This window comes from Sinocyclocheilus rhinocerous, unplaced genomic scaffold, assembly GCF_001515625.1.
Source record: "Sinocyclocheilus rhinocerous isolate Xijiao unplaced genomic scaffold, SAMN03320098_v1.1 scaffold168, whole genome shotgun sequence".
NCBI classification, from domain to species: domain Eukaryota; kingdom Metazoa; phylum Chordata; class Actinopteri; order Cypriniformes; family Cyprinidae; genus Sinocyclocheilus; species Sinocyclocheilus rhinocerous.
In genome coordinates this window covers 1,252,898-1,261,854 of record NW_015635532.1, presented here as the reverse complement: position 1 = coordinate 1,261,854, position 8,957 = coordinate 1,252,898, and positions in this window count along the sequence as shown.

The following is an 8,957-nucleotide window of genomic DNA, read 5'->3' as shown; positions in this document are numbered from 1 at the left end:
GTGACGTAGATATGTGGGGGCGTGTTAGAACGAGCCGTTTTAGGTAGGCGTGGTTGACTCTTAACTTTTATAAAGAATATCTCTTTGGATCTGAGACTTTAGTCTTTGCAACTTTACAGATCTTCTTTATGAACCAAGAGCTTGTAACACTTCAAAGAGAAAGGAAAAAATTGAAATCGCATCATGTGACGTTATCATAAGAAATATAATCACACAAAAATGTTCTTTATATATTTGTTTCTTTATATATTTTGTTGGAATTAAGTTAATAACTGCTAATCAAAGTTTGCTTTCAAGATTTGGCATCTGCTGAGTGATAGTTTAATTCAGACTAAATTAGCAACCCTTTTACCTATTCATTTTTTAATTCATAGATTTTCTTTTTAATTTTGATGTTTAATTTTTTTTTGTTAAATTACTATAAACCATATTTTGATGAACATATAAATATTCCATATTTTTTTTACAAACAAAGAAACAAACAAACAATAAATAAATAAATAATATTAAGTTTTACCCCCTGAGGTTGACAAGCAACATTTTGTGAAAGGTTAAGCACCTCCTTTATTTATTTAAACTAAAAAAAGTGGAAAGCGCCATATATATTTAGTTTGCATTATGTGCTTTAATTCAGGTGTGTCAGTATTGCTATCGCTATCCTCTCTGATCTTGCCCTCTTCTTTCATTCTCTCCAGGTAAGAATCATGCTGGTCTTCATCAGAATCAGTGTAGCCATCTGCTCCTTTAATGCCCTAACACACACAAACAGTTCGATAACTATTGTCAATGAAACACATTACTGTGTATGCATCTGCTGTCCACAGGAAGTTAGTGTAGTAAAAGTGTGTCGCCGTCAGGTGCACTTTAGTATAAACACACTCAGAGTCTGGATCATAGAATTAGAGGGTCAAACGCTCTTCCTGCTTATTCCCATGAGTGCAGATCCATCAACAGAATAGGTTGTTTATTTAGTTAAAACCAGTTTTAGATTGCGCGTCCATCCATGCATGAACACGACATGCATGTGCATTTGGGTGTGTCCGGAGAAAAAGCTCCTAACGTAATCTATTCGGTTATAAATATGATCACTAATAGTCATCTGTGAGAAAGAGTAAGAGAAAGGAAACAAGGGAAAGAAAATAAAATTATGGAAAAATATACATGGAAATAAACATGGAAAATGGATACTGCACACTAAGACTGGGCCATGTGACATAATTTGACTTTATAATGCTGTTAACCATCACTGTGAATAATGTGATAATTTTATGTATGAGAGGGAGAAAAGACCATTGTTTTATAAATTATTATTAGTTAGTTTCTTCTAAAACACTACTGTGATTAAGTTAAATCTCATGCAAACAATACTGTGATAAAGATCATGAGAGTACTCACATTCTACTGCAGTTGTGGTTACTGTGATATAATTGCACTCAACAGGCATGTAAATGCTTTAATTGCATTTCCGCTCTGACCAAAGTGCCAATGTGTTACTGCTGCAGAGATATGATGTCCTGTTGTTCCCATTCAGGAACTCGAGATGCGTCGAGAAACGCTTTGGGAACGCTCCTGTGTGACCGCGTTCCGAAGCACGTGTAAAATCAGTCCAATAGAGTAGTGAGACATCACCAGCTGGGTGACGTGAGCAACCAGGACGCATAAAAGTGCCTCCGGCAGAGTGCAAGTTAGCTTCTGCTCTTCAGTAGCACTCTGTGTATGTGTCAGTCTTATTTACTGTTGTCTGTCAGTCCATCAAGCATGTCTAAAGCAAAATCCAAGTCTAAAGTGGCGAGAGAACGGCATTTCAGACGCTGTGTTCCTCCCTGCCCACGATATCTGGCAGCGGGGGATGTGTATGTGTCTGTCTATTTACTGTTGTCTGTCCGCACAAGCACTCATATATATAAAACAATGAGAAAGTCTATGGCGAGCGAACGGCATTACAAACGCTGTGTTTCTCCCTGCCCACGATATCTGGCGGCGGGGGATACACACGATTTGTGTGTCGTTTGTTTGGGAGCGGAGCATGCACGATCAGCTCTCGAGGGAGCTGATTGTCATGACTGCGAGTTGCTCTCGCTGCGTGTGCGTTTTTGATGAGAGAGGCCAGGCTCGCGATCCCGCTGGCAGCGGTCCCGCTGTTGCTGAGGCACAGCGTAGACTGTTGTCATGGGGATCGCAAGTGGATTTAGCGGAGGGATCCGAGATGGGCTCGTCCTTATCTCGGTCCTCACCCGCTAGATTCATGGCTCCCTCTCAGGGATCGGAAGCCCACGCTGCGGTTTCTTCCCCCCAGAGAGAGATCTTCCTTTGAGGAGGTGGATGTGATGAGTGTCGAGACAGAGGAGACTGTGGACTCGCCACCACAGTCCCTCGCTTATGAGGAGCTTGTGGAGGTTGTGACTCGTGCTGTAGCCAAGTTGAACATCGATTGGCCAGCCGAGAAACAGGACGCTCGTCCCAAGAGCAAATTTCCTGCGAGCCTTCCATTTTTCCTTCCATTTTTCCCCGATCTCCATGCCGAGGTGTCTAGATCGTGGGAGAAACCTTATTCATCCCATATCTACAGCCCTACAGTCTCGAATTATTCTAACATTGTGGGGCTGAATGAGAAGGGATATGGGGCGATGCCAGTGGTGGAGCAGACGCTTGCTAGTTATCTCTCCCCATCTTCAGCATCATCCCTGAAGGCCCCGAAGCTTCCCACCAGGCCAGTGAGGCTGACATCGGGTCTGGTTGGGAAAGCTTATACAGCAGCAGGTCAGTCAGGCTCAGTGAGCCCCGACAAGCAAGTTTCCCAGCTGCCGCCCAGCGACGGTACGGCATGGGAGAGCTCGTCCCCTCAAGTGAAGGTGCTAGAGCAGTCAGGTCGGTCATTTCCTGCCGGTCATCCGCTTCAGGGCACCGAACTGGCTCCTCTAATGACACCAAAGGCCAGTCTCGAGAGGCTCGAGGGCCCCGAGCAGGCTCTGGTAATGGAACAAGAAGTAGATACTCTCTTGAGGAAGGGGACCATAGAACGTGTTCCTCCTCTATCGAGAGAGTCCGGGTTCTATAGCCATTACTTCATCGTTTCAAAGAAGGATGGGGGGTTGCGTCCGATCTTAGATCTGCGTCTTTTGAATTGCGCTATCAAACGCCTTCGGTTCAAGATGCTCACTATCAAGCAGATAGTATCTCAAATCAGGTCCGAGGACTGGTTTGTTACGATAGATCTTAAGGACGCATACTTCCATGTATCCATCCTTCCTCAGCACTGGAAGTTCCTGAGGTTTGCTTTCGGGGGCGAAGCATACCAATATAGGGTTCTTCCCTTTGGCCTGTCGCTCTCACCCCACACTTTCACCAAGTGTGTGGATGCTGCTCTGGCTCCGCTGCGACTCCAGGGCATCCGCATACTCAACTACATAGACGATTGGTTGATACTAGCTCAGTTGGAGCAGATGGCGGCTCGGCATCGAGATGTCGTCCTCGCTCATATGAAAAAGCTGGGGTTAAGGCTAAACGCCAAGAAGAGTGGGCTTTCTCCACTACAGAGAACCACTTATCTGGGCGTGGTGTGGGATTCGACCATGATGCAGGCACATCTGCCTCCTGCTCGTATCGAGTCAATCCTCACGGCAGTCAAGAGAGTAAAAGAAGGCCAGTCACTCACTGTCAAACCGTTTCAGAGACTGTTGGGTCTGATGGCAGCTGCGTCCAACGTGATACCTTTTGGCCTGCTGTACATGAGACCCTTGCAGTGGTTGCTCAGGACCAAGGGGTTTTCCCCGAGGGGAAATCTGCTTCGCATGATCACGGTCACGCGGCGATGCTTACGTGCCTTGGACATGTGGAAGAAACATTGGTTCCTGGCTCAAGGCCCGATGTTGGGGGCTCCTTGTCATTGCGTAACGCTAACGACGGACGCCTCCCTCACGGGCTGGGGGGCGGTCATGAGTGGCCGCTCTGCCCAGGGTCTGTGGGAAGGCCATCATCTCACGTGGCACATAAACTGCCTGGAGATGCTGGCCGTGTTTCGAGCTCTGAGACACTTCCTTCCAGACCTGTGGGGACATCATGTGCTTGTCCGCACAGACAACACATCCGTGGTCTCCAACATCAACCAACAGGGGGGTCTGCGTTTGCACCCTCTTTACAGGCTGGCGAGCCGGATCCAGCGATTTCTCTGATTTTCTCCGATCTCTTTCCCCGATTTCTCTGCTCCCGGGAGTTCTGGAGAGAGTACGGCGGGACGGGGTCCGCCTTTTGCTAGTAGCCCCGTTCTGGCCAGCCCGAGTATGGTTTTCGGACCTGGTGTCCCTACTCGACGGCTCTCCGCTGGAGATTTTGATCAGGAGGGACCTCCTCTCTCAGGCGGGGGGCACCATCCTTCAGTCCCGCCTGGAGTTGTGGAAGCTGTGGGTGTGGCCCCTGAGGGGGGCACAGCTCCTAGCATCTGGTCTCTCAATTGAGGTTGTTGAGACCATACTCCAGTCCAGAGCTCCCACCACAAGGAAACAGTACGCTTTGAAGTGGAAGCTTTTCACTTCCTGGTGCAGACAGCGACTGCAGGACCCAGTCAACTGCCCTGTTGGTACAGTTCTGGAGTTTCTGCAGGAGCGTTTTTCCACAGGGTTATCTCCCTCCACTCTAAAGGTATACGTGGCGGCCTTAGCTGCTTACCATGCCCTTCTGGGTGGTCAATCATTGGGGAGACACCCACTCGTCACCCGTTTCCTCCGTGGCACCCTGAGGCTGAGGCCAGTACAGCACACTAAGGTGCCCTCATGGGACCTGGCGGTGGTTCTGGAGGGCTTGTGTAATGCCCCCTTTGAACCCATAGAGGAAGTTTCAGACAAGTTCCTCACTCTGAAGACTTTCTTTCTCCTCGCTATTTCCTCACTGAAAAGGATCGGGGATCTTCAGGCGCTTTCAGTATCGGCATGGTATGTCAGTATTGGTATATCAGTATTCAGCCCCGGGCATGGTTAGGACGTTCCTTTACCCGAGGGTCGGGTATGTCCCTAAGGTGCCCGCTTCTACTCCAGGGCCCATAGTACTACAGGCATTCTGTTCTCCTCCGTTCTAGGAAGTAGGCCAAGAAAGGCTTAATCTGCTCTGTCCAGTACGTGCACAGGACGCTTACGCACATAGAGCTGCCCGTGGCGTAAGGCAGATCAGCTGTTTGTTTGCTTTGGTCCACCCAAGAAAGGATCTCCGGTGACCAAGCAGACTATGATTAGGTGGGTGGTCGAGGCCATCTCACTAGCCTACGAGTCCTCTGGCCTCCCGTCACCTATGGGGAGCAGAGCGCAGTCGACCAGGAGTATGGTGGCCTCCAAGGCCTTCAACTTGGGTGTGGCCCTGCAGGACATTTGTGCTGCGGCGGGCTGGTCCTCTCCGCACACATTTGTCCGCTTCTATAACCTGGACCTGGCATCTACCCCAGGGTCCCAAGACCTCTCGTCGTGATGTGCTTGTGAATACACACACAGGCAGGGACTTGATAGTATGGCGCAGTGGGTATTCTCATTCCCAAAGCGTTTCTCGACGCAGCTCGAGTTCCTGAAGAGGAACGTCCCTAGGTTACGTATGTAACCATGGTTCCCCGAGGAAACGAGATGCTGCGTCTCCTTGCCATACTCCCTGCATCCCTGCAGGCGCTACTTCATCGAAGCTAACTTGCGCTCTGCCGGATGCGCTTTTATGCTTCCTGGTTGCTCACGTCACCCCGCTCGTGACGTCTCGCTACTCTGCTGGACTGATTTTACACGTGCTTCAGAATGCGGTCACACAGGGGTGTTCCCAAAGCGTTTCTCGACGCAGCGTCTCATTCCCTCGGGGAACCATGGTCACATACGTAACCTAGGGACGTTCTGTAAGATGTTTTTGAAAGAAGTCTCCTATGCTCATCAAGTCTGCATATATTTGATTAAAAATACTGTAAAAACAGTAATTGTAAAATATTACAAATTAACTGATTTCTTTTAAATATGTGATTTATTGCTGTGATCAAAGCTGAATTTTCAGCATCATTACTCTATTTTTCAGTGTCACATGATCCATCAGAAATCATTCTAATATGCTGATTTACTGCTCAAGAAACATTTTTTTATTATTGTCAATGTTGAAAACAGATGAGCTGTTTAATATTTTCGTGGAAACCATTTTTTTTTTCAGGATACTGCATTTACTTGAAATATAATTTTTGTAACATCATAAATGTCTTTACTGTCACTTTTGCAAAAAAAAAAGAAAACTCTTTTAAACAATAGTCTAACTAAAAAAATTTTTTTTTCTTGTGTTGATTTACTGAAAGACTGTGTAGAAAAGAGGATACATGTTTTAGCTAGATTTATAAAGTATTGGTTGACTTTTCCCCACAGCAAATACATTACTAGAAATGTAATGGTTATTCTGCGTGGTTTCTATTTGAAAGTTAAGGTGGTGGTGGCTCTTCTGGTGAAGTTAACGCAGCAAATCTCCTCGAAGCGCTGGCTTATGCACACAGATGAAGCCTCTCTACAGAACATACAGCAGCCCTGAGCTCACCTTATACGCACACGTTATACACACACACACACACACACTCTCACTCAGATAAAGACTGACAACAGTAAAAACTTAAAAACTAGCTCAACTTCTCATCTTGACACACTATTAGGCTATAAATATAAAAACTAGGAGTGGCCAATATGAGCAATTTATAACCACAATATTTGGTATAAAAACCTTTTAGACAAGGATCAAAAATAAACCCTCTAAATAACCATGTGTAGCATAATTTTTTATAAAGTATCTGTAAAGATTTACTGAGCTCATATTGAAAAAAAAACCCCATGTAATTCGCAATTTAACCAATAGATGGCACCATTGTATTAGTTAGAAACAGCACCATTGCATTATTGAGAATTAGAACCCACAATATTTGTTCACAATTTTCAGTAAAAAAAATAAATAAAAATAAATAAATAAATAAATAAATAAAACCAAAAAAAATCCAACCTGATTTCACATTCAGAAAGTTATGTTTATATGAACCCTGAACGTTGCTATTCGATTCACATATTTGTTTACATGTTCATTTCATGTTAAACAAAATCCATTTGGCACAATGTAACCGGAGCTACCATTAGTGTAAAATGTTGCTTTGCCATGATGACATATTCAAAAAGAAAGCTGGCATTTATATTTTAGCTTTTAAAGCTAAATAAAAGTACGCACGTTCGTATGACATGGTATGAAACGTTTTTTTTTTCCTTATTATTTTTGTGCCTTAATCAATTCAGTTGATATTTCATTCGGATTGAGCTCAATCGGACTGTTTGATGAGTTTAGATAAAGGTTTTCAGTCTGATTGAGCCATCAATCCAATCATAAACGGAGTATTTGGGTGCACGTAAACATGACTATTAGGTTTAGTTTATCTTTGGTGGGGTGAATCACACAAAACTCACCAGGAACATCTGCCTCTGGTCTTTGTGTGACAGCAGAAAGAGACGCAGTATGGTGGTGTAGTAGGGGACCTTATAGTCAAAGGTAACCGTGCAGGTGCAGGAAGGTGGGGTATTTACGGATATCATACCTGAAAAAAAAAAACACTTAGTCAAACACGATGAGTCTCAAATATAGGGCATGTGCATGTGAGGTTTTGAAAGAAACAACACTGCATTACATGATTTAAAACGATTTTTTTAATAAACCATTTTCAATATTGGATCAACTCGAATCAAAATTCAAACCCCAGGAAATTTCGGTAAGACGGGAGGCTGAAGCAGGCTGCTGTTACTATAGCAACAGATTGACAGACTTGTGCTGATGGAGACCTCGCGTGGTGATCTTGAGTAATGACAGATATTTCATCATTTCAGCACAAACTGAGCTTCTTTATCAGGAAAAATGTTTTTACAAACTGCAATAATCAGTGAGAGCTTTTTTAAAAGCACGTGCAGGGTTTAAAACTGACATTATAAATATCCTTATGACAACTGGTTTATTTAGCTGTTTTTTTGCCTGTACATTTGTCTCACAACGCAGGTCGTTTTGTCCCTCATATTTTTGTTTCAGTGGTGTAAAGTGAGGAATATAATAATAATAATAATAATAAAACACTTTAGATATCCTAGATAAACTTCTGATGGTCAATTTTCCAGTCGAGTTAACAGGGAACGTCATCGATTATGATTTTGTGCCAGAACTCGTGGATTCACACTTGGGTGAAAATTGACAGAAAATGTGCAAATCATGGCAGACAGTTTCTTTAGTAGATGTTTGTTAGTCAGCAGTTAATTATAGCCAGTTTTTCCCTGTGGTCGATGCTTTCATTATGAGCCCTGCCACTGTAACAAAAACAGCTTATTAATATACTAAATAATGTCTTTGTGAAAATGTAAATCTGCAGTTCAGTCATGACAAAAAACGTTATTAATGTAAATAGAATGTGCATAGGTTTGGTCTTGGCAGACTAGATCTTCTACGCTGCTGCTGCTGCTGAGCAAGAAGACTTGCTTCTGCTAAATGCTCAGATCATGACATTAAAAGAAAACATGCTGCTGCTGCTGCTGCTAGAGAGAGGAAGATTCCCGTAGCGGATCTAGGCAGGTGGTGCTGGGGAGGTGGTGGGCTAAGATGAGGACACGCATAGCGTGCAGACATAGCATTCATTGAATATGTCCTGGTTATATTGGTAAACAGTAATGAGTATGTGAATTCGATTTGCTGGAAACATTGAATTGAACAAACCAATGAGAACGTGAGTAGAGTTCATGGCTGAACTATTCATAAGCATAATCGACGGAAAGTCCCCACCATGATGGAAAAGCAAACCTATATGTGTTGTCTGTTCTTGTGACCTTGTACAAGGCCCCAAACTGCAAATGATATCAACTTCCTTTTCTCTCACAGAAACTGCAGTAGTTTTATTAATGTATTGTGAGCACAGATGAGTGTCAGTCGGGCTCGTCTGTCAGAGTGAG